At 44.9% G+C, this 12,200-nt stretch overlaps 1 long non-coding RNA gene across 2 annotated transcripts in view; it reads right to left on the bottom strand.

The window, feature by feature from the left end:
* Positions 1 to 11,937, bottom strand: part of LOC140471925 (uncharacterized) — a 39,317-nt gene extending 27,380 nt beyond the window's left edge. For both annotated transcript variants that reach the window (XR_011957285.1, XR_011957286.1), the window contains exons 1-3: positions 11,873 to 11,937; positions 9,912 to 10,018; positions 3,489 to 3,597 (exon numbers count right to left, since the gene is read on the bottom strand). This is a non-coding gene — a long non-coding RNA (uncharacterized lncRNA). The remainder of the gene's footprint in view (positions 1 to 3,488; positions 3,598 to 9,911; positions 10,019 to 11,872) is intronic.
* Positions 11,938 to 12,200: the final 263 nt, after the last annotated feature.

Below are 12,200 nucleotides of genomic sequence, written 5' to 3'. Positions count from 1 at the left end.
TGTACAGAGGGAGCTGGGTTTCCTTGTGCATGAATCACAGGAAGTTGGTTGGCAGGTGCAGCAGGTAAATAAGGCAGTGAAGGGAATATTGTCCTTCATTGCTAGAGGGATGGTTATGCTGCAGATGTACAGGGTGTTGGATAGGCCACACCTGGAGTACTGTGTACAGGTTTGGTCTCCTTACTTCAGGAAGGATGTACTGGCACTGGAGAGGGTGCAGTGGAGGATCACTAGTTTGAGTCAGGATTTCAGAGGGTTGGCGTATGCGGAGAGATTGAGAAAACTAGTTCTATACTCATTGGAATTTCGAAGTATGGGGGGTTGGATAGGAAAAGAAAATGAAATTATGAAGGGATGTAATTTCCACTGGGGACAGAGCAAACTAGGGAGCAGAGAGTCAAAATAAGGGGATATCAGATTTAGGACTGAGTTCAGGATGGACTTCTTCAGATAAATCTGTGAATCTATGGAATTTGGTGCTAAGTGCAGCAGTTGACGTTATCAACTTGACAATCGTTAGGTCAAAAGGTAGATTTATGAACAGGAAAGGAATTGAGGGTTATGGTGAGAGAACAGGAAAGTGAAGCTGAGGCCATGAAAAGATCAGCCCTGATCTTATTGAATGGCAGAGCAGACTTGAGGGGCCAGGTAGCCGACTCCTGCTCCTCTTCCTTCTGTTCTTGAGTTCCCACTTTCCAGCTGTCCCTTTACCTGGGAATAGCAAAGAAATATTGAAAGTTCTCGCCTTGTACCGTCAAAATTCGCCTTTGTCCAATTTAGAACACCGTTTAGATCTGGTTTATTGTTTTCTGTAACTATTCTAAAACTAGTAGAATTATCAGAGAATCCTGAGAGTGTGGAAGCAGGCCGTTCGGCCCATCACATCCACCCTGACCCTCAAAGCCTCCTACCTTAAACCTGTAATGCTGCATTTCCCATGGCTAATCCACCTCGCCTGCACATCCCTGAACAATATGGGTAATTCAGCCTGGGGTAATTCAATCAGAGTTTGGCGTTACAATGACTGAGATTCCTATCTGAATAACCACCTGTAGTATCCTGTAATACAAGTTTATAAAATCTGTCACTGTCAGGTCAGGTTAGAAACTCACACCATCCCCTCCTCCTGGTCCAGGATGACCGTACACATTACCCCTTGTGGAGACAAGTAGTCAGTTCAGCGGGAAATCTATGTGGGTTTCTATGAGTTTCCACCTTGGGAGTTCATGTGACTGAACAAGGCAGATCTTTGACACATGGGACAGAATGTTCCAAGAGTCAGTGAGATGCGGACAGCAGGATTTTCTTCCTTTTCTTTCCTTCCGTGCTGCCACTGTGCCTCATCAATAAGACATGGGGGGTGAAAGTCTCATGCAACTCGATAGGCAAGTTGTCTCCATTCTGACCAATGGGCAGCAAGATCCTCCCAATCACTCCAAAGAGTCTCTCTGAAAAGACAGCAACTCAGCATGCTTCCCACTGTCCGGTGCTCCCTGGAAAGATTTAGAAGTATGAGGGGGGAATCTCCTAGAAAATGTAGAACAGTAAACTTCCAAAAGGATTATAAACAGTTTACAGAGAGGGATTCGGAGAAGTGGACAAGTTGGTAAATGGAACATAACTTGGGATAATGTGAAGTTGTTCATTTTGGAGGAGGTAATAAAAGAACATAGGACTATTTAAATGATGGAAACTGTAGAAACCTGCAACACAAAAGGGACCAGGGGGTAACTGCAGCAAACACAGAAAGCTAGCACACAGTTACAACAGGTCATCAGGAAGGGGAATGGATTATTATTCCTGATTTCAGGGGATTTGCAGTATAAGAGTTTGCAGTATATACCTGAGAGCCACTTTATATAGTACGAGTGAGACCACATATGGAGTAATGAGAGAAATTTTGGTCCCTTTATTTAAGGAAATACATCACTTCATCGGAAGCATTCAGAGAAGATTGACTGGGATGATCCCTGGTTTGCAGGGACTATCTTTTAAGAAAAGGCTGAACAAGTTGGGACTTGACTCATTGGATTTGGGGGAGAATGAGAGGGGATCTTGTTGAAACATATAGGCTTATTAAGGGGTATGACAGGGTAAATACTGAGAGGATGTGTCCCATCATGAGAGAACCTGGAACCAGACTCTGGGTCAGTTGCAGAATCAAGGGTTCTGTTTTAGATTTGTCAACTTTAATGTAACAGAGACATGGGTAAGGTGTTTCAGTAGCAATGGAGCTGGGGTGAGGTGGAGAATAGCAACATTTTAGAGATTGAATTCCTGGTGTTTGCAACTGTGTAGATGTCTGATCAGAAGGTCACCTTGGGCTCAGAATATGAGAGCAATATTGTGAAGTTCTGCCTCAAGCATTTCCCAGTAAGAGTGAGGGGCTCAGCAGTAAGGGAAAGGAATTTGTAATAGCAACTGAAGGCAATGGGTTTAACCATTGCAGTGTTTCATTGGAGGAAATTGCAGCCAATCGAGTTGTAGGCGTGTGGTAAGCAGTTTAATGAATGGGTAACAGTGGAGCAATGGAGAGGGATGATCGGGAGAGAGAGCTGGGCATTGTCAGTGTACATGGGAAACCAATACGATGTCACCTCCTGGCAGTATGTAGGTGAGATACAGGAAGGGACAAAGATAGATCCTGGATGGACACCACATATGAGGAATTCAGAAAGGAAAGGGAGAGTGGAGATGGAGCAGGATTTTCCAATAACCGTGAGGTCAAATATTAGTTCTTAGCAGAATTGGAGAGAAGTACATAACAAGAAAAGACAGACAGAACAAGGAACAGTATTTGTGAATTGGTGAGGGGGAGTGATGAGGAGGAGTCCGACTCCAAAACTGGTATTTCTACATCTGTGACATCACCCAACTCCACCCTGGTCTCAGGTCATTTACTGAAACACTCGTCCATCCCTGTGTCATCTCCAGACTTCATTATCCAAACACACTCCTGGCCAGCCTCCCACACTCAACTTACATGTAATCTCAAGAGTATCTAAAACCCTACTGCCCAAGTGCTCACTTGTACCAAAACTTGTTGATCCATCAAAAGGCTCCTATTAACAAGCAACAATTTAAAATTCTCTCCCTTGATGTAATTCCTGGCTGTGAACATCCCTGTCTCCCTGCACCACACAACCTGAGAGACCTTGACAACTGATTTTCTTTCAGACTCCCAAATATGCATTTATTCATTGCTTCACCGGTCTGGCTGTTTCGACCCGGTCAAGGGAACACAGTCTGGAATTCGCACCCTGACCCTCTCAGACTTGCTTTCCTCCTTTAAGGTATTCCTGAAAACCTGCTTATTTGGCAATACTTTTGATCACCTGACCCAATATCCCCATCAGAATGGGGATATGTCAGAAATTCTCAATTTCTGTGAAATTATAAAAATGATAAAAATACAAACCATGGTTGATTTGCACACACATTGTCAACTCTTCACTGTCGCTGAGTGAAGAATCTGTAACATCTCTTACCCAAGTTAGTTGTGGGAGCACATTCACCACACCAACTGCAGCTGTACAAGGAAGTCAAACATCACGCTCTCCACAGGCAATGGGACTCTGGCATTAATCACTGGGGTCTCTGGAGAGAGAAACACATCGTTGATATTTCAGGGAGTGCTAAATGCATTACAGGAAGTGAGAATGTTGCAGAATTTGATGGTCAGAAATGGAAGGAAAATGCACTCTTTTGTTGAAAAAAAGAATGATTCACTGTCAAAGATAATGTGGAAAATTTAGTCCGTTGAGAGAGCAGCACATTGTCAGGGGTTGGGCAGCAGAGGAAAATTAACTTACAAAAGGTCTGTGAAAGTAACAGTAAAAAACACTAAACAAGCCAAACAGCCTGTGCCCAAAGACTTTAACTCCCGTTCCCGCTCCACCAAAGATATGCAGGTCCTGGGCCACCTCCACCGCCAAATCCCAGGCATCTGATGCCTGGACGAAGAACGCCTCATCATCTGTGTTCAGATCCTCCAACCACATGGGATCAATGTGGATTTCACCAGTTTCCTCATTTCCACTCCACCCAACTTATCCCAGATCCAGCCTTCCAACTCGGCACTGCCCTTTTGACCTGTCCTACGTTTCAATAATCCTTCCCACCAATCGGCTGCTGCCTGACATGCTGTGCTTTTCTAGCATCACACTGTTTGACATTGAAAACATCCTGACTCTGACACTGTGTAAATCCTGCCCTATCACTCCCTGCCAAGGAAGGCTGCGCATGCGTCCCCCTACAGCTTGCCCCTCTCAAAGTTGGCAGCCACACACGTGTCCCGTGGATCACTGCCCCCAATAAAGATGGCGGCGATCACTCACACCTTTCACCATTTGAAGCATTTTGCCATTTGCCACAAACACAGGCCTGGGATTTTCAAATTTGTGTTTTCCAATGTGCACTAAGTTCTGTAAAACGTCTCAGCACGTTCCATTAAAATTTCCTTCTCTTCCTGGTTAATATGTCTTTCCTTAACCATGCCCTGCAACTTTACACATTTCCAATGCCTTGGTCACAACATCACAGTGCTGCCAGTGAAGCTTATCACGTGGTATCACTTTATTCCTGATGAAGGGCTTTTGCCCGAAACGTCGATTTCGCTGCTCCTTGGATGCTGCCTGAACTGCTGTGCTCTTCCAGCACTACTAATCCAGAAGCTTATCACGTGGTTGAGTGTAGCCACGCCCCTCATTCACTCAGACCAACCGGCACTACCTTGTCTTCCAGCCCCGTCCCCATCCTCTTATTGGTCCTGCACTGAGATCAATCACCAGAGGCCCTTTGTGGGCTGGAGCATGCTCAGTGCTTCCTGCTTTTGCTGCTGTTCATCAGGTATAAGAGAGCGCGGCATTCCTGTTTCTCATAATGTCAGACATTAACAACAACGACTGCATTGTATGGAGCCTTTCACACCGACAAATCTCCTGAAGTGGTTCACGAATGCTGGAAACGTTGATTAACGAGAACAATTTTAAGATACATCTTTGAGGAGTACAGAGGGGGTTGGGAAGGATATTGAAGACGTTTTTAGATCAGACAAACCGTCTAAAGAGTAACCCACCCAGACCCATTCCCCTACATCTAACACTATGGGCAATTTAGCATGGCCAATTCACATACCCTGTACATTTTTGGACTGTGGGAGGAAACCGGAGCACCCGGAGGTAACCCACGCAGACACTGGGAGAAAGTGCAAACTCCACACAGACAGTTGCCTGAGGTCGGAATAGAACCCGGGTCTCTGGCGCTGTGAGGCAGCAGTGCTAACCATTGTGCCACAGTGCCGCCCATCTGCAGCTGTGTCCTCTGCAGCTCCAATCATGGAGTGATGTCTGTGGAGAACAGCTTACAACGGAGACAGTCAGTGGCTTACCATATTTTAGCAACTTCATGTCCTTGCCCCCCTACCCCACACACCAGTCCTTGTTCTCACAGCCTGTCATTACACACTACCTATGGTTAGCCACTAACAGTTTCCACTAACAGCTAGTCGCCCTCCCCCAGCCAGATTGTTATCCACTCCTGTATCCAACCCTTCTTCTCGCTCTATCCCCACCTATCCTTTACTCCTTACATCCTCCCCTAAACCCTACCTTCTGCATATAAACCAACATTTTTTTTCTCTCTGTATCAGTTCTGAGGAAGGGACACTGGGTCTGAAACTTTAACTCTGATTTTTCATCACAGATACTGTCAGACCTGCTGAGCTTTTCCAGAACCTCCTGGTTGTTGTTTCTGAGTTACAGCATCTGCAGTTCTTTTGGTTTTAATTTACCGGGAGTTTGTACTTCAGGTCCAACAGCCTCTGTCCCAGTCTCTGCTGTCTCTCCCACCCCCACCCAGTGACATTGCACCTGCACAGCTCATGGATATGTGTCATCTTGCTGGCCACACCTCTCATTCACTCCCATTGGCTGCAAGACCATACAGACTCTCCTCCCATTGGTCTGGAGCTGCCATCAATCAGCCGGGCCCCATTGTGACGAGATTGGAGGGCTAATCCCTCTCTCTGCCCTGGTATGAGCTTCATCATTCATAGTGAATGGTGCAGTATCACAGATGACAGGGCCTGGGTGCTATTCAGCCCATTGGGGCTGTACTCTCTTCCTCTGGAGATGCTGCAAATCTGTCCCAATTCCCCTCCTATTTGCCCACAGCCCCCCAAACCTTTCCTTAAAAATTAAAATTCCAAGTCTCTTTCAGAATAACTGCTGAATCTGTGTCGTTCAGAATGTTCCAGATGCTCAGAACTTACTGAGTACAATAATGTTCACATTTTCACTTTGTATTATTTGCCAATTAATTGAAAGTAGTTACTAAACGTTGTGACAGTGCTAACAATTCATCTCTCTCCACAAATTCAAGACCATGGAACCAAATCTGCACCAGGTCGAAATCACTGCTTCACCTTCTCAGCTCCAAGGACAATTATCTATTCTGCAGCTTCCTCTCCACAAAAGAGGAACGCATCTTAGTTTATTAACGTCATAGACATATACAGCACAGAAACAGAACTTCGGTCCACTTCGTCCATGCCAACTCGGAATCCTGAACTACTGAAGACCCATTTGCCAGCTATTGGCCTGTATCCATCAAAACAATTACTGTTCACGTACCTAATCGGATGCCTTTTAAATGTTGTGATTTTTCAGCCTCCACTACTGCGTCGGGCAGCTCATTCCATTCACACACCACAACTCAGCTTGAAAGCGTTGCCCTTAGATTCCTTTTAAATCATTGCCCTCTCAACCATGTGCTCTAGTTTTGGACCCACCTAACCTCAGGAAAAAGAACCCCGGATGCTCACCTTATCCATGCCCCTCGTGATTTTATAAATCTCCATGTAGTCACCTCTCAGTCTTGGACTCTCCAGGGAAATTAACCCCAGCCTATTCAGCCTCTCCCTGTCACCCAAATCCTCCAAACCTGGCAACGTTTTTGTAAATCTTGTCCGAACCTTTTCACGTTTCACAACATCCTTCCCAGAACAGGGAAATTCAAACTGAAAACAGAATTCCAGAAGAGCCTTAATCAATGTCCTGAACAGCCACACATGACAGAGAGCATAACAAACGCTGCATTCACTCCCTTACCTACCTGTGACTCTACTTTCAAGGAACTATGAACCTGCACTCCAAGGTCTCTTTGCTCAGCAACACTCCCCAGGACCTTACCAGGAAGTGTATAAGTCCTGCCCCGATTTGCCTTTACAAAATCCAACAGTTACCATTTATCTAAATTGAACTCTATCTGCCATTCCTTGCTCCACTGGCCCATCTGATCAAGATCCTGTTGTATTCTGAACTAACCTTCTTCGCTGTACACTACAACTCCAATTTTGGTGTCTTGTGTAAAGCCACTAACCATACCTCATATTCACATCCAAGTCATTTATTTAAGGACCCAATAATCGATCCTTGTAGCACACTGCTGCTCACAGTCCTCCAGTCCACAAAGCAAATCTCCATTATCACTCTCTGTCTCCGACCATCAAGCCAGTTTTGTACCCAAATGGCTTGTTCTCCCTTCATTCCATGTTATGTAACCTTGCTAACCAGTCTGCTTTGTGGAACCTTGTCGAATGTCCATATAAACAACGTTCACAGCCTGGTTTAATCAATTTTCTTTGTCACTTAAAAACATTCACTCAAGTTAGTGAGACACGATTGTGCACGTACAAAGCCACATTGACAACAGGAGTAAGTGAGGACTGCAGACACTGGAGATCAGAGCTGAAAATGTGTTGCTGGAAAAGCGCAGCAGGTCAGGCAGCACCCAAGGAACAGGAGAATCGACGTTTCGAGAAGGGCTGATGCCCGAAACGTCGATTCTCCTGTTCTTTGGATGCTACCTGACCTGCTGCGCTTTTCCAGCAACACATTTTCAGCTCCACATTGACAACAGTCAATGATTATTCCTTACTTTTCCAAATAGATGGATATCCTGTCTCTCAGAATCCCTTCCAACAACTTGCCTGCCACTGACTTCAGGCTCACTGTTTTCTTGTTCCATTGCCTCTCCTTCCCACCTTTTAAAAATAATGGCACCTCACCTGTCACTACCAATGATACAAATACCTCAGGAGAGGCCCAACAATCACTTCCCTAGATTTCCAGAAAGTTCCGGGTTACATCTGATCAGGTCCCAGGGCTTTATCCACCTTGATGCGATTCAAGATTACCAGTAACACCTCCACTGTAACATGGATACTTTTCAAGTTCTCTCTGTTTATTTTTCCAACCTCTCGAGCTTCCATATCTTTCACCAGTAAAAATGACGTGAAATATTTGCATATCTTTCCCACCCCCCGGTGGTTCCATAAACAGCCTCGTTAATCTTTAAGGGGTCCTATTCTCTGGTCCAGTTCTTTTGTCCGTCATATATTTGTTTAATCTCTTTGGATTCTACTTAAACCATTTCCTGAAGCTATTTCATATCAAACAGCATCAGCAGAAACCAACACAGCTAAGTGATCCTACATCCAATGGAACAGATCGGAGCTCTGCAGTTCTGCCACACCCAGTAGTGAATGGTGATGGACAATTAAACAACTCACTGCAGGAAGCATCACAGATATCCCCACTCTTACTGATGGAGGGGCCTCATACATCCACGCACCAGATCAGATGACAGCATGTGCAGCAATCTGCAGCCAGAAGTGCAAAGTGGGATGATCCATCTTAACCAGTGGTTTCTAACATCACAGATGTGAGTTTTAAGCCAGTTTGATTCAGTTTGAATAACATCAAGAAATGGTTAAGTAGTGCAAAGGCTACGGGCCCTACCAATATTCTGGCAATATTACTGATGGTTTGAGCTCTAGAACTTGCCACCCACCAAGCCAAGTACCACTCCAGCACTGGCATCTACTGACAATGTGAAACATTGCCCAGGAATGTTCAACACAAAAACACAGGGCAATCCAACCCAGCCAATTTCCATCTATCAGTCCACACTCGATCAGCAGTAAAGTGATGGAAGATGTAATTAACAGGGCTATCGAGCAGCAGCTGCTCTGCAACAGCCAGCTGAGTGACACTCATCTTAGGCTCCACCAGGGCCACTCAGTGTTACCGCCCTGATTCACAATCTGGCAACTAACTGAATCCCAGAGGCAAGGTGAGGGTGACAGACTAGTCCCACTCCAAGATGTAAGATTTCTCGCTGATTCTACCCTTGTCTCAGCTCATATACTCTCATCTGCCTTGTGTTATCTCCAGACTTCAGTATCCAAACACACTCCTGGCCAGCTTCTCACATTCAATCTCCCTGTAATCTTAAGAAAAACTAAATCTCTGCTGCCCAAGTACTCCCTCGTACCAAAACTTATTGATCCATCAAAAGGCTCCTATTCATAATCAACAACATAGAGCCACAGAGATGTACAGCATGGAAACAGACCCTTCAATCCAACCCGTCCATGCCGACCAGATATTCCATCCCAATTCCGTCCCAGCTGCTAGCATCTGGCCCACATCCCTCAATTTAAAATTCTCACCCTAGATTTAATTCCATGTTGTGATCATCCCTAGCTCGCCACACCACACATCCTTGAAGACCTCGACAACCCATTCTGTTCGAGACTCCCAATGATCTGTTAATTCATTACTTCACATGTATGGCTGCTTTTACAGTTGCCAAAGCATCATTTTCTGAAATTCGCAACCAAAACCTCACAGGTCTGCATTCCCCCTTTACGACATTCCTCAAAGCCTGCTTATTTGGCAATGCTTTTGGTCACCTGACCTAATATCATCAGACCTTCTGTCTAAAGTTCCCAATAATATTTTTGTGAAATTTTTAGCATGATGATAAAACTACAAACTGTTCTTGATTTGGATATTAGCTTCAAATCATCACTGTTGCTGTAATGAATACTCTGTAATGTCTCTTACCTAACCACATTGTTGGAGTACCTTCACCACACAAACTGCAGCTGTACAAGAAAGTCAAACATCACCCTCTCCACAAGCAACAGGGCTTTGGCATTAATCACTGGTTTCTGTGGAAGTAGAAACACAATTGTTGTTTCAGGGAGTGCAAAACAGATTACAGGGAATGAAAATTGTGCAGAATTTGATAGTCAGAAATGGAAGGAAAATACACTTGCTTATTGGAAAAAAGAATTCTTGACTGTCAACGATTTTCCAGAAAAAAATTTAATAAGCAACACATGGTCAGGGGCTGGGCGGCAGAGAAAAATTAACTTACAAAAATGTCTGTAAAAGTAATCATAAAATACTAAACAGACCAAAAATACACCCATTGTCAATATCTAGCTTGCTCAGTATCGAACAAAGTGCTCATAAGGGAGCCCAGAGATGAAGCAGAGATGTATAGGCTATTATGATCCCACACTCAGATGTATAGCACCGATACAGACCCTTCAGTTTAACGCATCCATGCCAACCAGGTATCCGAACCGAATCTGTTCCCATTTGCCAGCACTTGGCCCATATCCCTGTAAACGCTTCCTAATCATATCATGTGTCTATTTAGATGCCTTCAACAAGTTTTAATTGTACTAGCCTCCACCACTTCCTCTGGCAGCTCATTCCACCCACCGCATGAAAGAGTTGCCCTTTAGCCCCCTTTGAATTTTTGCCCCGTTCACCCTAAAGCAATGTCCTCTACTTTTGGACACCACTACTCTAGGAAAAATACCTTGTTCATTTACCCTGTTCATGCTCGTCATGATTGTATAAACCTCCATAACATCACCACTCAGCCTATGGCACTCCAGGGAAAACAGCCCCAGCCTTTTATGACTCATCCTGTAGCTCAAATCCTCCAACCCTAACAACATCCTTGTAAGTCTTTTTGGAAACATTTCAAGTTTCACAGCACCCTTTTGATAGGAAACAGGCCAGAATTGCACACAATATTCCTAAAAGTGGCCTAACGAATGTCCTGTACAGCAACATGACCTCCCACATCCTATACTCAATGCTCTAGCCAATAAAGGAAAATATACTGAACACCTTCTTCATCATCCTATCTACCTGCAACTTGAATTGCAAGGACTATGAACCTGCAATCCAAGGTCTCTTTGTTCCGCAAACGTCTCCAGGGCCTTGCTATTCAGTGTACAAGTCCTGGGCTGAAAAACGTGTAGCTGGAAAAGCACAGCAGGTCAGGCAGCATCCAAAGAGCAGGATAATAGACATTTCAGCCATGAGCCCTTCTTCAAGAATCCTGAAGAATGGCTCATGCCCGAAATGTCGATTCTCCTGATCTTTGGATGCTGCTTGATCTGCTGTGATTTTCCAGCAACACATTTTTCAGTTCTGATCTCCAGCATCTGCAGTCTTCACTTTCCCCTAGTGTATAAGTTCTGCCGTGACTTGCTTTTCCAAAATGCAGCACCTCACATTGATCTAAATTAATCCGTATCTGATCAATATCTCACTGTAACCTGAGGTGACCTTCTTCACGATGCACAATACCTCCAATTTTGAATGACCTGCAAACACAGTTCCAATAGCAAGTCATTTAAATGAATGACGAAACAAATCCAGAAATAAACATCCATTTCTCTGAGTTTGAATGTGCTTTGTGTAAATCCTGCCCAATGACTCTGTACCAGTTAAAGGCTGCACATGCGCCTGGCTGCACCTTTACCCCTACAAAAATGGCGGCCGCGCACGTATCCAGTGAATCAATGTCCCCAATAAAGATGGCGGCCCTCACTCAGGCCGACAGCCACACTGAGGCAATTTCCCGTTTACTACAAACACGGGACTGGGACGTTTAACTTTGTGTTTTCCGACGTACACAACATGTTTGTAAAACCTCTCCCCTCATAGCAACACAGTTTTTCTCCCGTTTCCCTCTGTTTATTTGTTTCTTTCCTTACCATATCCTTTCGCTCCATAACTTCCTGAGAATTCATTACAGCGACTCTCCACTGCGCGCGATGGTGATCACGTGGTTTATCTAGTTCTGCCCCTAGTTCGCTTTGATTGGTTGGAGGACCAACCTCCCGCCAGGTCCTCCAGATCCGCCCACCGTCCTTTCATTGGTCCGGTGCTGACATCAATCAACCCGGGTCCCATTGTTGGCTAAAGCATGCGCAGTGCGTCCTGCTTTTGCTGATATGTTGGGTGATGTGATGGGAGAGTTCACTGAGGGGAAGGATCGCTTTGTGTGAGCTCTGCAGTAGATTTCCTTTATTCATGGAGGGA

This window comes from Chiloscyllium punctatum, unplaced genomic scaffold, assembly GCF_047496795.1.
Source record: "Chiloscyllium punctatum isolate Juve2018m unplaced genomic scaffold, sChiPun1.3 scaffold_204, whole genome shotgun sequence".
NCBI lineage: Eukaryota > Metazoa > Chordata > Chondrichthyes > Orectolobiformes > Hemiscylliidae > Chiloscyllium > Chiloscyllium punctatum.
Note: the sequence above shows the minus strand (reverse complement) of the source record. Positions and strands in the feature narration are given on the sequence as shown.